The 18,257-nt window shown below is 39.8% G+C and overlaps 1 protein-coding gene across 2 annotated transcripts in view; it reads left to right on the top strand.

The window, feature by feature from the left end:
* Nucleotides 1-289: 289 nt before the first annotated feature.
* Nucleotides 290-18,257, top strand: part of SATB1 (SATB homeobox 1) — a 98,915-nt gene continuing 80,947 nt past the window's right edge. For both annotated transcript variants that reach the window (XM_040636856.1, XM_040636854.1), the window contains exon 1: nucleotides 290-510. The gene's annotated coding sequence lies outside the window, so the exon portion shown is untranslated. The remainder of the gene's footprint in view (nucleotides 511-18,257) is intronic.

Here is an 18,257-nt window from a genome sequence, read left to right as displayed (position 1 = left end):
GCTCGGGAGCGGCGGCGACGCGGGGACCTCCGAGCCCCTGGGCGCAGCGTGCCCGGCCGAAGGAGCCGCGGCTGGATGCGCGCCTCGGGGGGCTGTGGGCTCCCGCGGGGGGCGCCCCGGCCGCTCCGGTGCGCCTCCAGACTGCGGGCGCGGCGACCGCCGAGCGGAGAGCAGCTCCCGCCGGCCTTCCCTCCCGCCCCCGCCGCCGCCCCTCCCCCCCCCCGTTAACATCCCCTCCCTCCCCCCCCTTCCTTCCCTCGGCCCCGCGCGCTCGCTAGCTCGCTCCTCGCCTCGCTCTCCCCTTTAAACGCCCACTTCGGATGGGGAAAGAAGACAACTTGAAGTCAAGTTGCAATTAACTTCCGCGGCAGCCGCAGCTCCGGCGGCGGCGGCACAAGAGGCAGAAGCCGCCGCCTCGGAAGTCCGACGCCGGCGCGCCCGCCCGGGGAGCTGTTCCTGGTCGCGGGCCCGCACTCGACAGCCACCGCCGCCCCCAACGCCCATGCCTGAGTGAGTTCTGCTCCTTTGCCTCTCTTTTTCCCCCCTATTCTTGCTCTTTCGTCTCTCTCTCTCTCTCTTTTTTCGGAATCGATCCAAACTTCTCCGTAGCACCCACCCACGGCGCCCCTTGTTGGGGCGGCGCGGCTCCCCTCTCGTGGACGTCCGGCTTCAAGGGTCTTCCGAGCCCCTTCTCTCGTGCGCAGCCGAACCCGGGAGGGGTGGGCCGGTTGAGCGTGGGAGAGCACCCGGGATGGGGGACTTGGAGATGCCATTCATTCTCTCCCAGGGTGTGGGCACCCTAACACACCTGCCCGACAGACCCTGGCTGAACAAACTCCTTCAGGTCGTCAGTATGACCCCTCTTGGAAGAGAAAAGGGGAGCCGAAAAGACCGAAGGAAGCAAACGGGAAAAGGGATAGAGAGCCTCTCTGTGCGCTCCGGAGCTGGGCTGGCCGAAAGGTGCCCGGCGGAGTAGGCTGGGGGAGTGGAAACGTTCCCCGCCGGATCGCAAGTAAGCCCAGCATCCTTCCCCGGTCCATCTCCTCCTTCCTCCGCCCCCCGCCCGCGCGGCTGGTTGGGAGCGGCGGCGGAGAGGGGCCTAGGAAGTTAGTGGCAACTTCTCCATCCCGGGAACACTTGGGCACCCGGGCGCTCAAGTTGGAGCCGGGATTTTGAAAGCCGCGGCACTCCGCATTTCGAGCCCTCGCTGGCGGCAGTGAGGTGGGTCCTGAAGGGGCTCCTGGAGTGAATGTAGGTTTGGAGTAGGGCTGGAGGCAGGAAGAGGTGCTGCCCTCTTAGCAGGACCGAGACATCACAGGTGCGGCCTCGGGGTCCGCACCGTGTCTCCCTCCTGCGGTCCCGACCCGAGCGTGGCGGCCTTCTCCGAGCGCTTCACTGCGGAGGCTCCCGGGGCGGCGGAGCGTGGGTTTGGGCAACCACGATACGAGGCACAAAGCGGGCAGGTGGCAGGTACGGGGAGTGACACGCGTGTACCGGGGAAATGCACTGAGCAGCACTCTTGGGATGACCCCATAAGACAGAGAGGGGCTTAGGGCTCCTGCTGGAGGTCTTGGCCCAGACTTCCACTGGGGCGTTGCAAATCTCACTTACTAGTGTCAACCACAGGATCGCCTCTCAAAGTGCCCTGATTGGCAACTTTGACCCCTGCGCCCTTCCTCGGCGAACTTTCCTTCGCTGCATTCCAGATTTCCAGGCAAATGTTGTAAGACTTGGACTCTACACGGTTGTATAAGAGACAGGGAAAACAGAAAGACGTCCTATTCTCAGGAGAAAACCATTCTACCGGGACTGGCTGGGGTTCCTTGCTTGCATCCTTGGAGGCCAGGGGACCTGACTTTTCCAAGAAGACAGAGGAGGGGTAAGAAATGAGTGAAAGGCGACTGGTAGGTGTCAGGTTTTGTCCTAAACAGTCCCTAAAATCTACAGTGTTTGTGCTACTGAGGGAGTAACGCGTGCCCTTCAAACTTTACTGAAATTAACACCCTATCTAAAGTGGATTTTTCTGAGGTGTCAGGACTGTAAGATTTATTTTATAGTAAAACGTAGCTGCAAAAGCAAACAACAACAACAGCAAAAACCGTACCTTAAGACTGGAAAAAGCCAAGGTTGAGGTGTTTGCTCTAAAAACCTTTAATCTGCCGTGGGGTACTAATGCTATGATTTAGCAGCAGTCCTTTATTTCTATTGCATATTATTTGAGTAGAACAGTAGTACATTCATATACTGGCTGCTCCAGTCTGCTGGCAAACATTAACATTCAAGCTTACATTTTTGACAAATGTGCAGACAGGAATAGCATGAATAGGCATCTTAAATATTAACAACCTAAGCATCTGTTGTGAAACAAATTTAATATATTTACTCTGTTTTTCTCACATTGTTAGAAAAGGTTATAATAAGTGCATAATTTTCAACTTTAGTTAGCAGAAGTAACTGGCTGTATCTTTCACTACCTCTCCAAGTGTTTAACACAGTCACCAGACATAAATACTTTAATTAACTTGGTTAGGCACATTATTAAATACACTCTAGACCATGTGTATACTGTGTAAAATGTACCAGTAGCAAAATATGTATCCTATTTGTGCACATTTTAAGTGACTCTGCATTTTATAAATATACCAGGCATGTTTATTCTTCATCTCCATTTAACACTTATTTCTTCATAGTTTTTCTAATGGAAACAATATTTTAAATGTAGAGTTGTTCAGTCATATGTAATACATAATATGCAAACAGCGGCTATAAAATACAAAGCATTGTTAAATTTAAGTATGGCTATGTGTAACAAGATTATGCAAGAGAAACAAAAATCACTGCTCAATTTTGTATTCCTTTCTGAATATTGAATACAAATGATGGATGAAAAAAGGATAGGGATTTCCCTCCTAAAGTAATTCGTGCCTTAAAATGTGTGTGTGGTTGGGGGTGGGGAGAGCAAGGGGGAGAAGGGGGAAAAAAGAGATAGAGAAAGAAGACCTAAAGAACTTCCAAAAGTCTGAATAGTTATTTCCAGAATCAATGCATTCCTCATTTTCCCACAAGCTGAAATATGTAATAAATAATAGTTCTTTGTATGTAAAAGTATTCACAAGGAATGCCTTTTGTTTAGTTGTTGTAATAAATTAATATATTCTTTGGTTGATAATCTACAAAAGTAGTTCTTTTGTCTCCCAGCATCTTAAACAAGAACAACAAAATGAGTATTGGTTTATTTCTGCAGAGAAGTCTGTTTCCAGCTCTATGAACCTGTGACTGAATAAGCTATGGTGTGCTGAATGATGGTTAAGAAAGACTACGTTAAATTAGCAAAGACTGAAATATTTGAAGGAGATTTTCAATTATTTTTTCATGTGACAGGTTGTGGATTGTAAATTAGGCCTAAAAGGTCAGGTGACAGGCACCTGTTCCTCATTATTGTAAAAATCTTTTGGTTACAAACATTATTAAGCTAAACACAACATGGATATACAGCAGGGACTCTGTAAAGCACTCTAGTGGTTTTTCATCTGCTCTGTAAATTTCCAAGAGGGCCATACATTGATATGCCCTTTACACAAACAAATCATTTCTTCCAAGACGTGTTGTCTTGGATGACTCTTATATTACTACTTGGGGTTGATGAAGTATATAAAATAAATGCACATGACTGAATCAATCTTCAGACCATGTCTAGACATGTTGTTATCGAATGCAAAAATATCATTTTTTAAGCCCCACTTTTTCCTTTACAGTCCACTGTTTAATTATCAGAATTTGTCCATATTGTAAATAGAAACCTCTCCAGGTTTTCTTCTGTCCTTTTTAGATAAGTTCCCATTTTAAATAATGGCATGAAAGATTTTGCTAAATGCTGGTGTATAAGGAAAAAATTAGTTGCAGTATATACCGTCATAGCTTTGTGGTATATAGAAAATGGGAAGAAACCCACGTTTTACATGAATGCTGTTAGGAAGGGAATCATCATTTGATCTTCAAACTTGCCACTTCTCTCAGGAGAGTTCAGTAATATTTCAATTAGAATTAGAGAGTGTGATTGATTTTTATGAATGGTTTACTTTTAGTTATTTCAGACAGCAGAAAAAGCATACATATTGAATGGACCTAAGTAGCACAAGGTTGTGAAATATTAAAAGTGCCAGTTGCTTTTACTAGGCAAAGGAGGAAGATTTTTGAGTAAATTCGGTAACTCAGATTGTTAAATTCTGTATTTAAATATGTACTTTGTTTTAGTTTTGTATAGTTTATGCTTATTATATTTAGCCTTCATTTTTAGCATTGGTGATCCGATTACAGAATAGTCCTTACTCTTGCTTTTCAAATTGATTTGTTTTTCAAACTCCAAAACTCTGGGATGATTTTAACAAATTGGTTTACATTTTGACAGAACAGAGTTAAGTTAATTAATAGATCAGGCACGAAAAATCATCCACGGTAGGGTGTATTTTCTGGTAAAATGAAAGTTACGTTTCAGCATGATGAACATCAGGCTTCAGTAATCTGTTCCTCGTGTGGAATGAACACTTCCTACTTCGAGCTAGCAGGCACCTACTGTTTATTTACGCTGCATTAAACTGACAGCTCAGCAATCAGAGGAAAAATATTACTTACCTTCCTGAAGTAAATACCAGTTTATAGGTTAGTGCACGTATTTATATTCCTGTCACCACTAAATAACGGCTCTGTCTCCGTTTTAATATCTACCTGTACTATAATCCAGGGCTTCAGACTCTTCCTGGCTGGGGGTAGGGGTCGAGAGGAGTTTTTCTTACCATTTACCAGTGGCAAAACTTTAAAGAAGAGTAATATCATCTTCTTATTTCTGTCGTGCGAGAACCCGTCGAGAGAAATGCTATGCACTTTTCCTATACGTACCTCAACTGTAACATCAAAACCCCCCGAGTCTGCACGCCACTTAAAAAATAGTCATCTTAGAGCAACCTCAGGACAAATATGTGCAAACGTATTGAAGTGAGTGTTTGCTCAATTAACTTTCTGCGAAGTTCCAGACAGGTTTCTTAAATTATCTTATTACTTAGACAATAACTTTGATAAAGGGTGGTGCCCCCAAGTCTTAGATGGAATGCTTCAGTTGTTAATGGAGATCTGCTAATGTGATTACAAGGTGGGGCACATTGATCGATGAACTGATTGATTGATACTGTTAGCTTTCCTCTGAAAATATTCTCGCCCCCTTTGTTTGTCTCCTTGTTCATCTGCCAACCTTAAGATAAGAGAGATTTCAACTTTCTTACCAGAATAATACTAAATGCATTTGTTGTTTTCTTTTTAAATGAAAAGTCCCTTCTTTTCCAAGACCCCTGGAAACATCAAAATACTGTGAAAGTTGAATTCTAAAACTTAGGATTAACTTGAGAAAACGCTTATTTTCACTTACATTCTATAAGTAGCTCTTACACCATCATCTACACACAGTTGTCAATCACTAATCACATATTCCGTTGACATCAGAGCAGAATGTGGTCTTAATACAGCATATAAATCAAATCTGTTACACAAAGTTTCTCTTCTTCACTATACCAAAGAAAAAGTGTCTACTATGGTAATTTATATATCGTTCCTAAGTGCTATTCTCAATGGTAAGTCTATTTAAACTTGATGTCTTCGTAGAGTGTGATCAACACATTAACACACATTATTTAGTACTTTTGAACTTATGCCAACGGTACCTTTTGCTGTTTATTTTTTTAAAGTCTTTTTTAAGATCAGATATTTCATTTCAGAGTAAATAGATACAGATTGTGTGTATATATATTCAGGGTGAGATTTAGTAGCAGAGCATTTCTCCAGCATATTGGCCTATTTTTATTCTTTCAAGTTATTCTGTATCACTTCCACAGTTGTTGCTGTCTGAAGGTTCATAATAGAAATTCTAATCACCTCTTTCAATGGACTTTCAAGGATGTAATTCGGTTTATGCGATGGTCTAGTTTAGTTGTAAGAGATGAAAATTAGTTAACTGGTACCCCAGCATTTATGTCCCTAGATTCTGCTGAAATTTATTCAGTCCAGTTATTTGACATTTGGTAGTGAAGTATCTTGTAATCAAAAATTAAGAGTTGGTTCAGTTTCCAGTGGAGGAAAGATCTTGCTGGTAAAACACTTAACTGTGCAATATTTTATTACACTCATCACTCACTTTAGAGCCCGCTTATTGTTGCACAAATTTTTGAGTACCTCCGGGTGCAGGTCCCCCAAACGAAGCCGAAATGCTTGCTAGAAGAAGCAGCTGTCAGGCTGCACCTGGTTGTGCCTTCACTAGAATGTCTGTGGACCTGCGCTGGCCCCCCTCCTCAGTACCCCTTCCCCCCAGGTGTGCAGGAAGTGGAGGGCGTTGTACCGGGTGAAGTGGGTGGACTCTACCCAGAGCTATGACCTGATTTGTGACGCACCCTCAGAGCTGCAGTAATGGTCCAGCTGCTTCACAGGCAACTGGTAACACCTCATTTGGGGATGCTTCTGCCTTGCTAGCAGTGCCAGCGAGAACTTCGTCATTGTCACCTCATCAAAGACTACTCTTGGAGAGCTTTCCTATAGGGCTAGATTTGGAGAGCAGCCTCTGACATTTGGAGGGTAAGTGCCAAAAAAGTTCCTATCAGTTTCATAGGGAGAATTAGGGCTACAGCCACAGGGAGGAGAGACAGGCATTTAGTGTTTCGGGGGACATCTCTGTGTTGGGATGTGGCTTTTTCTCAGCTAGAGATGATCTGGGACCAGATACCAACAAAAATTCTTCAGTGGGCATTCTTCTTTGGGTGGTGAAAGATGGTGGGCAGCTCCCAGGAGAAATTATTAGACCCTCTTTCCTTGAGATATTTAAGGAAAAGGTGGTTAATCTGTGTGAGAGGGAATTCTTGAGATGCTGTTTTCCAGGAAGCCAGGCATATAGTAGAGTTGATTGCTGGAGGTTCCTTTCTAGTCTTACTCAATGGTTTCAGATATGCCGTTAAGAGCCTGTAAATGACAATTTGGCCTTTTAATGTTTATAATGTTAAGGACTTTAAGGTAAAAGAGGTTTTATGTTATAAATATTTTATTGTGATAATTACTATAAATAAAATAGAACCTAGTGTATGCAGATATGTTTTGAAATGGAGATAGTCTTGAATAGATAGCGTATCCATAATTAGCTGTTTGATGTTGAATGCAATTGAGTTTTCCTGTTCCAGTGAACCAGACGATGGAGATCATTGGGGATTAACAGCAGGGCTATGCAATTCTTGATATAGCAAACCTTTCCCCATTCACTGATAAAATGTTTTTATCAGTGAATGAAGAGCTAAATTAAACTGCTTAGAGTTTTAAATTTTGAAAGAATGTATAGAATTGAGAAAATAATCCAGGTGTTTTTCCATTGTAATTTCACCAGCTGAAATGATACCTGGATGTCCTGTTTAATGCTAGACAGATTTCTCCAGACTGTGGAAGGAAAGGACAATATTTTAATAACTATTCTTTTAAAAAAATCCTTAGAGGTGGGCTCTCTTTTGGGTGGTTTAAGAGGACTCAAAAACAATTTAGAACATTATCTTAAAAGTTAAAAAAAAATGACAGCCTTACTTTGTATGGAGTCATTGTATTTTAATAATACTGTATGCTTATTAGTGTTATTAGAGCAGTAGACAGTTAATTACAGCCTTTTCTGAGACATGTTAACTGTATATTAACAGTCATGTTAAAAAAGAATGATGTATACTCTTACATACAAGCTGCTGCTTGCTAGACTCTTTTAAAAATATTCTTTTAGAATGTATAAAGTCAGATTTTTGGTCCAGAATCATCAAAATGTTTTCTACTACAACTTAATTTTAAAACTTTTCACGGGATATACAATTTTCTTCTTGTTTTTTTTTTTTTTCTTTCTTTCTTTTTTCTATTCTCCTTTCTTTGTCATTGTTATTGACTTGGTCACTTTCGCCAGTGGCATTAGAAATTGTTGCCCCTCAGCAGTTTTAGCTTTCCCACGTTGTATTTTGAGACGCCTACATTTCCTGATGTTCTGATGACTTTGGCCAACAGAAGCCATGAAAAGCTTATTGAGTTGATTTAGCACCTCTTCCTACTTCTTTTTGTAGAATGATTTGAGGCACTGCTTTTTTAGCCAAGGTATGTTTTCTTACAATTCTCTATAACCTGATCTTTAAGATACATTTGAGCCCTTGATCATAGAGGTAGTTCTAAGTCTATTTCCTTTTCCAAACTTCAGCCCGTGGCTTTGCTTTGGCTACTGGCATGGCAGAACAAAGGTGACTGGAGCTAGAGCTTAAAGCTGGACTTAGCCTTTCTTAGACAATGCTACTAAATTGGTTAACTATTTGATTTCCCCTGGTTAATCTGGATATATAGACCTTGTAACTTTATACTATATGGCACTTTAAAGTCCACGAATATTTCCACTTCATAAATTTTTAGGTGCTGCTGTTATTTATTTATTTCTACAAGGTAGTAAAAGACTACAAAAAAGAAATTCAGTGTAAGATGCATGTCTGTTGTGTTCTATAAAATAGGAGAAACTCCACAGTTAGCATCTTTTGCCTTGCATAGTGAGCACTCATTAAAGATTTGCTAAACTAATAATAAAATAGTGAATTTAGCTTGTGCTGAGAATGACTTAATGGGAAAAGAGACTTTTTTTTTCCTCTAATTTTCTCTTTTTGCTGGGGTTATCTGGACACTTAATCTACACATGTCCCAGTTTTCTGGATAATTGAATGTTTTTCTTCTTTAACTATGTGCTCTATCATTTCTTGACAATAGCACCAGGGTCTGTTTCATCCTCATTGTCTCTGACCTTCAGGACTAGGTGAAGAATCTCAGTTGAGGTTCATGGTCCTTTGGTGTTTGGGGTAGTAACAGGCTGCACTGGCGTCAACAGAGAGCGCTCCCCTAAGGTCCTTGCAGTGAGGTCACGCATGCAATGGTCCTCCTGATATCATAGGACCAAAAACACTACAGACTAGTGGCCCATGGCTGATTGACCTCTACCTGTTCTTCACTAAAATGATGATTGCCCCCCCCCCCGGATCCCACGGAATAAATATCTGTCATGATTATTGCTGAAAAAGGAATTTTTCATTTAGCTATATACATTGTTTTAAAAATATTTTAAAAGTTAGGGTGTTTATATTAACAAAGATTTCACTTCATTCCTTACAGTTGATGTTAGAGTTGCAATAAGAATGCATCTGAAACATTCCGAAACGTTCAAAGAAAGTTATTTAAAAAACACTCTTGTTTTTTAAATTTATTTTCTTTTTAAGACCTGTATGGAGCTATTTGCAAGACAGTCCTGTTTAGTTCCACAAAAGGAAGTGTTCCTCCAGCGGTACACTGCTGTGTGACCTCTTACATTATCATGCACATTCTGTCTCTTTAAAAACAGTCTCCTCTATTTGCCCTATTAATTGTTGATATGTTGCCATCCACGAGACAAAAATTAGAGCTGTAATTAAATAATCATGTGATGCTCCTTAGTGCCAGTGAGAGCAAACTCATTTTTCCAGGCCCTGATGGTCACTGATTATTGTATTACTACTGGCTTGCTTTATTTTTTTTAATGATCCTCTATCTGTGGATTACCTAACTACTGTCCTTCTTTTCAAAATTAAAGAAAGTAGGGAACATTCAGCCAGTTAATTGGCTAGAGGTCCTCAGGGATGTAAGGTAGACATACCTTTTTTGCTTTTGGTCACCTGGTAGGTTCTTTGGGGAGGCTACATCAGTGGTGTGGTTGCCTGCCATTTAATTTACACTGGTGTTTTGGCTGGGATGGAGGCATATGGGGAATGCCAGGAGAATTACAAAAGGAGCCGGGTATTAAAATTCAGAAATGATTAAAATTGAAATAAAAGGATGCTGCTTCTTTGCCAGTACTCTGGCAGTCATAATGACACATAGAGATTAGTTTCCACCTTCATCTTTTCCTTCTTTCTCATTTCCTCTTGTTTATTGTTGACACATTTTCCTTATGTCTGTCTGCTGTCTCTGTATCTTTTTGCACCATTATGCATTCCTACTTCTCCCTCTTTCCTTAAGCATGGAGAAGCCTACTTAACCTTATTATAACAATAACAGAATAGGCTATTAATATTTAATATGCACATGATTAAAATTTCTCTCCCTTAAACATAGGTCAGCTGTATTATTATTAACCGGCATGTAATTTTTCATTTAAAATATTCTTATTCTGCCCTTGCTGTTTCTAAAATGTAGTCTACTTTAGTAGTGATTTAATACTTAATGTTTAGAAAACTGTGGTCGGCTAGTGAGAAAAGAACTTACCAGTCATGGATAATCAATTATGCATGAATTCAAATATAACAGATGGAATCTGGTGAGTTAAAGTTTCTCTTTGCCTTAGTGGGTTTTTTTTTTTCTTATTTGTTTGTTTGACACCTGTCTCTTATATAGAGATAAACATCTAATGTAGCGTGTGAGAAATTTCCTTATATCTTATGTTCTCTTTAAAGTGAACTTGATTTTTTTTAATTACATTTGAGGGCAGAGAATTTTTTATGTGGTCTTAAAGATGATCAGATTCTTTTCCATCGCTCTGTAGATACAGAACCTGCTTCTGCTTGACTTATGAAGGGTCACTCAGCAGGCTCACAAAAAGGAAGAAGCAAGACCCAAATCTCGGTTCCTTGCCTTTTCTCCACTACTCTTCCCACTGTCATTTTTCTTCTTTTGTAGGAGTTGCTTAATAATAGAGGTGTTACAACAACTGTGGGTTTTTAAGAATTTCTGATGGAAACTATGGTAGACTAGTGTTAAATTGTGTAGTATTCTCTTCTATGGTGAACAAATGTTATCTGTGAACATGTATAATGTTATGCTCCATGTATATTAGATATATACATTTATTCATACTCGGATGTTGGCCAAACAATTGGATTTCCCAAACCCACTGAGAATGCCCCAAGATTTGGTTTATATCTTAAACTGCGGCATACGCCAGCCACAAAGATGCCTTTGCTTGCGGTATTGTCAATTCTTAGTGACAAAACCCCTTTGTGCAAAGTGACCTGGAAAGTTATTTTAGGGAGCCTTGTTACTTCTATGGAGAGATAAGTTTAATTTTCATCAAGTATAATGTGAATCTGTGGTGCTTCTTTCAGTTGTAGAAATAATAGAATAGTGGGTGTTGTCCATCTTTAAAGCAGTACAATCTCAAAACAGTTACAAGCTGGTCCCCATCAAAATTTTTCATAAATATGCTGTTTGTTTCTCTCCTAAGTGTATTTATATATATATATAAAAACAATACAAATGAAAATAGTCTTTACAGAATAAATAAAAATAAATGATTAAAAAATAGCCTCAAGGCTCACTAGTTCTGTTTTTAAAGTTATACTGTAGCATTATTTATCAACTTTTTGCTTCATATCAGCTGGAAATTTGCATGTATATTTATAGCCCATGTTAGTTATCTAATGAATTAAATCCCACAATAAACACATGAGTTAAGAAAAAGGCAACTACAAAATAGGTAACCGTATATGCTCTAGCAACAGCTGGACTGTGCAGCTATTTTTTAGTATTTTATTTATGATTTTATACATAATAAATATGTAATTTTAATTTGGCTTCACTGTTCATATTCCTTACTCATGCATCCATCAGGAAAATACATATGGGTAGGTAGAATTCAGTGAGATGTAATTTATACATGAATTTCTAATACATTGAAAATTCCATCATTAAAGTCCCTAATATAAAATCAGTAAGAATAGATGATAGAAAACAGAATATAGGACAATATTTTATGGGAACAAGATGGTATTAGATATTATTGCATGTAGAGGTAAATAATCCTGATTACTATCCCTAACAAGTGATTAAATTTGAAAGCCATTTGGGCTCTTTATAACCAAAACGTTCTATTCGTTTGTTTAAAAAAAAATAGAATCTGAAGTCTTTATACAGAGACAATTTAGAAATTATTACACTGACTCTTATTCACACTGCTGCACACCCGTGATTGTACTGCGTGTAAGTGTTCGACACTCTTAAGTGCTGTTTAATTGGGAGGGTCTCCTATTTCATGAGTATAGTTAATTTTTACTCATTTGAAAACACCCAAAAAGAGTTTTTGGACTTAACAGTACTCTTATTTGTTTGTTTTTGTCTATGTTTCTTTCTCTGCTTTTGCTAACATGCCATAGAATAGAATAAAATCTGAAAAGAGAACCATTTTCTTGCATCAGAGGACCATCAAATTACCTACTTTGGGTGGGATCTTGGTCTCTAATTACCAATCCGTGTTAATTATCTTTGGGTCAGGTATTCATCATATGAATTAATTATCTAGCATAGACTGGACTGTGGCTGTTGGCGGGTAAGGACAAAGCAATGGAAGGTTGGCGGTGAGGAGAGGTTTGTTCACTACGTTGTAGCTCCTTGTTTTTCTGTTTGGCATGATGCTTTCATGATAATATGTATCTGCCAATTTTAGGAATATATGAAAGATTGTTTTCCTTTAGTTTTTTTCTTTTGTTTTGTTTTTAGTTATTTTATTGGAGTAAAAGATACATAACATAAAATGTTCCATTTGACAATTTTTAAGTGTACGATTCAGTGGCATTAATTACACCCACACTGTTGTGCAACCATCATCACAATCTGCTTCCCGATCTTATCCATCATCCCAATAGAGTGTACTTTAGTTTTTCTATTCAACTTCTCCTTTACTGCAACACATTTCAAGCATGATAGTGGCATTTCATCATTGTCCGGGTGTGATGTAGTTGTTGCTGGTGGTGGCTTGCTTTCCTAATGGACAACCCGTGTCCAGTGCCTTGTGGCCAGGGGGATGGCAGTACTATATCAGGTGTTGCCTTTGGCTGATACCCCCCAGAAATGATCTGGACAAACGTTTAGGTCTCTTGTAACTTCAAACTGTTCCTCCCTCCAATTAAGCCAAGAAAGATTAGCAAGAACATTCACATCACTAAGAAGATTTGGTTGATACCTCTTGGCTAAAGGTTGATTGGGAACGGTTGCTGTTTGACTTCACTGGAATTAAAATCCCCTGAGGTTCCGGAGAGTGTGGCACAGCTGCGGGGGCTGTGACGCCCTGCCATTGGCTCCTTGGCATGGACAATGTGGATACTTCAGTTCTGCTTAAGTGCAGAACTTAGCCTGGAAATAAGTTGAACAGTTTTCAGTTGTTTAAGGGGAAACCTACTCAAGGTTGAAGTTTTCTGGGAGAAAAATTTGTGCTCATCTATGTTGAAAAAAAGACTTAGAGGAAACCAGGATGGTTCTGGCTCCAGTAAATAATAGACTGGTTTTAGAGGTTTACTTCCCATGTGTAATTTTGTGGTTAGTCACTTATGTCTGTAATGATAAATCATATACCTGCACAGGATTTCTGGCACCTCAGTAAATCTCAAGCAAGTGCCCAAATGCTAATTTATCGTGGTTCCTCACACAGCATCCCTGTTTCACCAGATCAATGCTCTAATAGCTCGCTCCCACCTTTTTTTGTTTGCTTGTTGGAAACAAGTGGCTCGCCTGCACATACATTCCTTAAGTTGGGGGCCGGTGCTGGTTCCTCGAACAGCCTTAACTTTTCCAAGTGACTCCAGGATTGGGTAAAAAGCTCACTTGGAAGATGTCCTAGCAGGTGTATTTGACTTCCTATCTCCAAAACATGACCGTATCCAGTAGATGCCACACCTGGCTGTACATGGATGGGAATCACCTTGGGGAGCTCTAAACAGCCAAATGCCTGGCTCCCACTCTCGGCCATTCTGATTTTTTTTGCAGTGAGGTGCAGCCTGGGCATCTGGATTGTTGAAGGAGCTCCTCAGGTCATGTCAATGTGCAGCAAATTTGGGGAGCCTCTGAGCTAACTTCTGATCCTGGCACCTGGCTTTACCTTCTAAGGTGGTTGAGAATCTTCCTAAGACTCTTACGAGCACTCTCTCATAAGAACAGTTCTTGGATCCCTTTTCCCGTGATGACGCTGTGAGAGACTCCAGGGACGCAGACCTAAGTATACCCTCAGAATGCTTACAGACTTGCCATTCGGAGCAGCAGGCAGGTCGATACAGAATGTCCCACTGAAGGACAGGTAGTATGACGGATGGTCCGAGGGAATAACAAAAAGCTGGAGAAGGATTCAGACAGAAGAGGTGCAGTCAAGCTGCATATTAAAGGATATGGCAGAAGGGAGGTCCCCAGGTGCGAAGGGGGAGGAAGGGTCACTCCAGAAGCAGTGGGGGAAAAGTGTGACAACCTGAAACTGTCAGGTACTTTGGTAGTGATATCAACACTGGAGGATCAACAGCAATGACAGCAATCCTTTCCATCCCTACTCTATTTTTCTTTTTCTTTCTTTTTTTTTTAAAGATTTTATTTATTTATTTGACAGAGAGAGAGACAGCCAGTGAGAGAGCCGGGATCACGCCCTGAGCCGAAGGCAGACGCTTTAACCGCTGTGCCACCCAGGCGCCCCCTACTCTATTTTTCTAAATAGAGATACCAGTTTTGATGGAATTACTGCCATTGTGCCTTGTCAAGGTTATGACCCATATGGACATCTGTGGAAGGAAAGGGAGCTTTTCAACAAAGGGCAACAAAAATGTTGCTCAATAAATTTTTGCTAAAAAAGGTAATATTTCTGGGTAAAATACCCAGATACCCTGTCAGGTTTTAGAAGATGCTATTCATTTCCCTTATCCATCACTCCCCAAACTAGCTTAAGCTTTGGCTTTTGTTTGCTCAGTTTTAATAATGACCCTTGTCTATTAAAGCCGTCTCACAAACTACCAGTGGGGATTTACATCCACCCCAGAGTAATCAGGAAATAACTTTTGATCACTATCAGTCTGGCTATAACTGAAACCTCACTTATTAGGGAAAAAACAAAAACAAAAAACCTTAAGCCCCATATTTAGAGTCCATTATCATTTCTCTTTTTATCTCCCCTGAAACATATTCAAGCCTTTTGCAGTTGGTTTCTGCAGTACACCATTGTTTGTTTAGTATCTGGAACACCCCCCTGCCCCTCAGTTTAAGTAGGTACCTACTTTAAAGCTTCCAAAAGGGCCATTTCTAATGGCAACTATGCTTATTTAATTCGGGGGTGGGTATGAGGGTGGGAAATGACTCTGTGGTTTTTAACTTCACCTATGAGGTATTTAAGTGTTCACGGAAAGCAGCATTTGGGGTAAATGCATATTATTCCAAATGTACAATAGGACCCTTTCAAATACAGACATGTCTAGAAAGTCGTCTTAAATTCGTGTGCAGCCACACACAAGCCCCATTCCATGCAACTTGATAGATCTACGGGCTGATTCTAAAATGGAAAATGATTTCGATTTGGACATCATTCGAATGTCTGAAAGCCATTCAGCACCTCTAAGACTCTTCCTGGCTAGGTCCTGAATCTGCTTGGTTGTCTTTAGTAGAAGTCCTCTAGAGAAGTGCTGTCCAGTAGAACTTCCTTCCCGCAGTGGTGGAGATGTTCTGTGATCCACGTTGTCCAACACAGTGGCCACTAGCCACATGAGGCTATTGAACATATGAATCGTGACTGAGGCACTCAATTGTAAATTGCATTTCATTTCAGTGATTTCAGATTTAAATGTTATAGCCACCTTTCCTCACGGGTTACCGCCTCCTTACTCCTGTGAACTCTAAAAGGAATTATCATTTCATTTAGCAGTGGAGGCTGGTTGCAAGTGACACCGTGAGCTTTTTGCTCTCATTTATTTATTCGTAATGTAAATATTGCAAGGACGGCGTATGAATTCCTGGTAATATGGCAGTGAGCAAGACAGTCTCTGCTCTCATAGAGCTTACAGTCTAGTATGCGAAAATTTATTAAGCTAATAATTATCCAAATCGTTAATTGACTGTTATAAAGGAGCAATGCAAGAGGCTATGAGAAATGGGGGCCATACCTTCTTGTGAGTTTAGTCAGAAAGCTTAATCAGAGTTCCATTTATTCAAGAAGAGCAAGAAGAACACCTTCCCTTCCTCGAGCTCAAGGCTGGACCCAGGGCTCTCAGAGTGGGGCAGCTAACATGTGCCATGCCAGGACCTCCAAAGACGGGGTCTGTTTGATTGAGCTTCATGCATCTGCATATACTGCAAACTTCTGAACTTGATCAAGTAGATTCTCTCCTAAATTGTGCCGTTGTGATGATGTCAGTCACAGATAAGATGTGAGAAGAAGGGTGCAAATGTTTACAGGATATTGCATTTCCTCTCCAATATATGTTTTGACAAAGTTGTTTGAGTTCCAGCCCCAGCTTTTTCCTCTCTGTTCTTACAAATTTGTATTTGGTCCATTCAAGAAACGATGTGGAAATCAGTCCTGACATTCCAGACAGACAAAATGAGACACATGACAGCAAAACATATGGCTCAAATAGACATCCTTATATGGCCAACACAGACCATATTCCCAGAAATTCATATATGGAAAACACCACCTGCAGCTAAAGCCAAAAAACAAAGAGTTGACACGATAAAAAGAGCAATATGCTACGTAAATTGTGCTGCTCTAAGAGTGTAGGGAGATAGCCAACTGTATTTGAATTTAAAAAGATGAAAAAAACAAAACAAAACAAAACATGTCCTTAGAAAGTGTTATGGTGGTGAGCATTGCTTTGCTAACACAGTCACTGGCGGAGTTGCCATATCTTAAAAGCGTTCAAATTCTAAATGCTTTCTCTGTTTATTACAAATGTATGTGCTATTCAGAACTCTGAATGTGTTTTAATGCTTTCGGATATCTGCCTGCATATTTATCTTAATATGATGCCATCTGAAATATGCAGTAGTCCTTTCATTATTAAGTTTTTTAAAAAATCTTGTATATCTTTTACAATATTTTATCTTTGCTACCTTTGTGTAGCCAGTTTGAATGCCTTCTCATGTGATAAAAAAATTGGTGCACTGTTTTAACTGTACATCCACATGTTAAATAGTTCATGTATTTGACTTGCAATATTTCATGTTCCTGAGCTTTTCTATTTTGATAGCTAGATTTATAAAGTTTATTTTAACTTTTTTCTATACCTGCTTGCATCTTTATTGCCAAATATAAGATGCCTGTATAGAATAAATTGATGTTTTTCCCCCTCCAGCATAATAGTTTATTCTTCCATATGCCTAGGAAGGTGCTATTTTCCTAATTATCTTTTTTTCTTCTTTATTTTAACCTGGGTTTCCACTGGCCAATGCTCAGTGGTTACAAGTATGCTAAAGAGGGAGATATACTATATAGTAAATAAGTTCATCAGTGTACTGTACCACTTGGAGGACATAAACCTCCTTGTGTCATTTCTTATATAGTTCTGAAATAACGTACTTGAAGGAAAATTAGTATATATATGTGATTGTGTACATAATTGTACTATATCGGTATTCTTTATAATAAAGTCATTATTAGATGTCTCTATCCTCATTTATTTTATCATTTTCCAAGGCCACGTCCATCCGTATTACACACTTAGGTCACGTTTAAGAATTAGCTTGTAATTCCTGGATAAAAGGTGCTCTTCAAATTTTAAAATTACTATTTTAATTCCCATTAGTTACATCAGTATTGGCCAAGTCATTAGGACAGTAAGGCAATCAGGATCTTTTTGTCTTATATTATTTGTGTAAATGATAGGATAAGCATATTGATGGTATTTTATCCCATTGTGTCTTAATATTGATATTTTCAGTAGCCCTTTTTAGTCTTTTCTCTGCTCAAGTTCTGTATTATCTAACAACTTTCATTCCCTTTTTTCTTTTCTTTTTAAAAATATTTCACTTGAGCTGAGGTTGCATGGATAAATTTTGTTTTGTAGTCCACTATAGTTTTGTCTATTTTCTAAAAATTTGGCTACTATTTGTAAATTTGCACAGCGTGATACTAGAATGCACTGTTCCTTCTGAAAACCAAGCAGGTTTCAGGGAAACATGTCAGGCATCACCAGTTTGAAGCAACCCTTAAAATATACATCTTGGAAATTCCTAATTTAACCTGTCATTGCAAAAGTCATTGTCATAGAGATTATTGATGATAGCTGGCTATCTGTGTTTTTTCTTTTAAATATCAAATATCTTTCTAAAATAAATTTAAGTACTTCCATCCACAATACCAATTTGGACACCCGTGCTACATTTTTGCCATGTTTGTATTTTTCCTTATTGATTGTGTTTCTTATACTTTAGTTAAAAAATCCTCTTCCATTATTTCCTCACGT

Source organism: Ursus maritimus, unplaced genomic scaffold, assembly GCF_017311325.1.
Source record: "Ursus maritimus isolate PB19 unplaced genomic scaffold, ASM1731132v1 scaffold_20, whole genome shotgun sequence".
NCBI classification, from domain to species: Eukaryota; Metazoa; Chordata; class Mammalia; order Carnivora; family Ursidae; genus Ursus; species Ursus maritimus.
The sequence above is the reverse complement of the archived record's forward strand: the minus strand, read 5'-3'. Positions and strand labels throughout refer to the sequence as shown.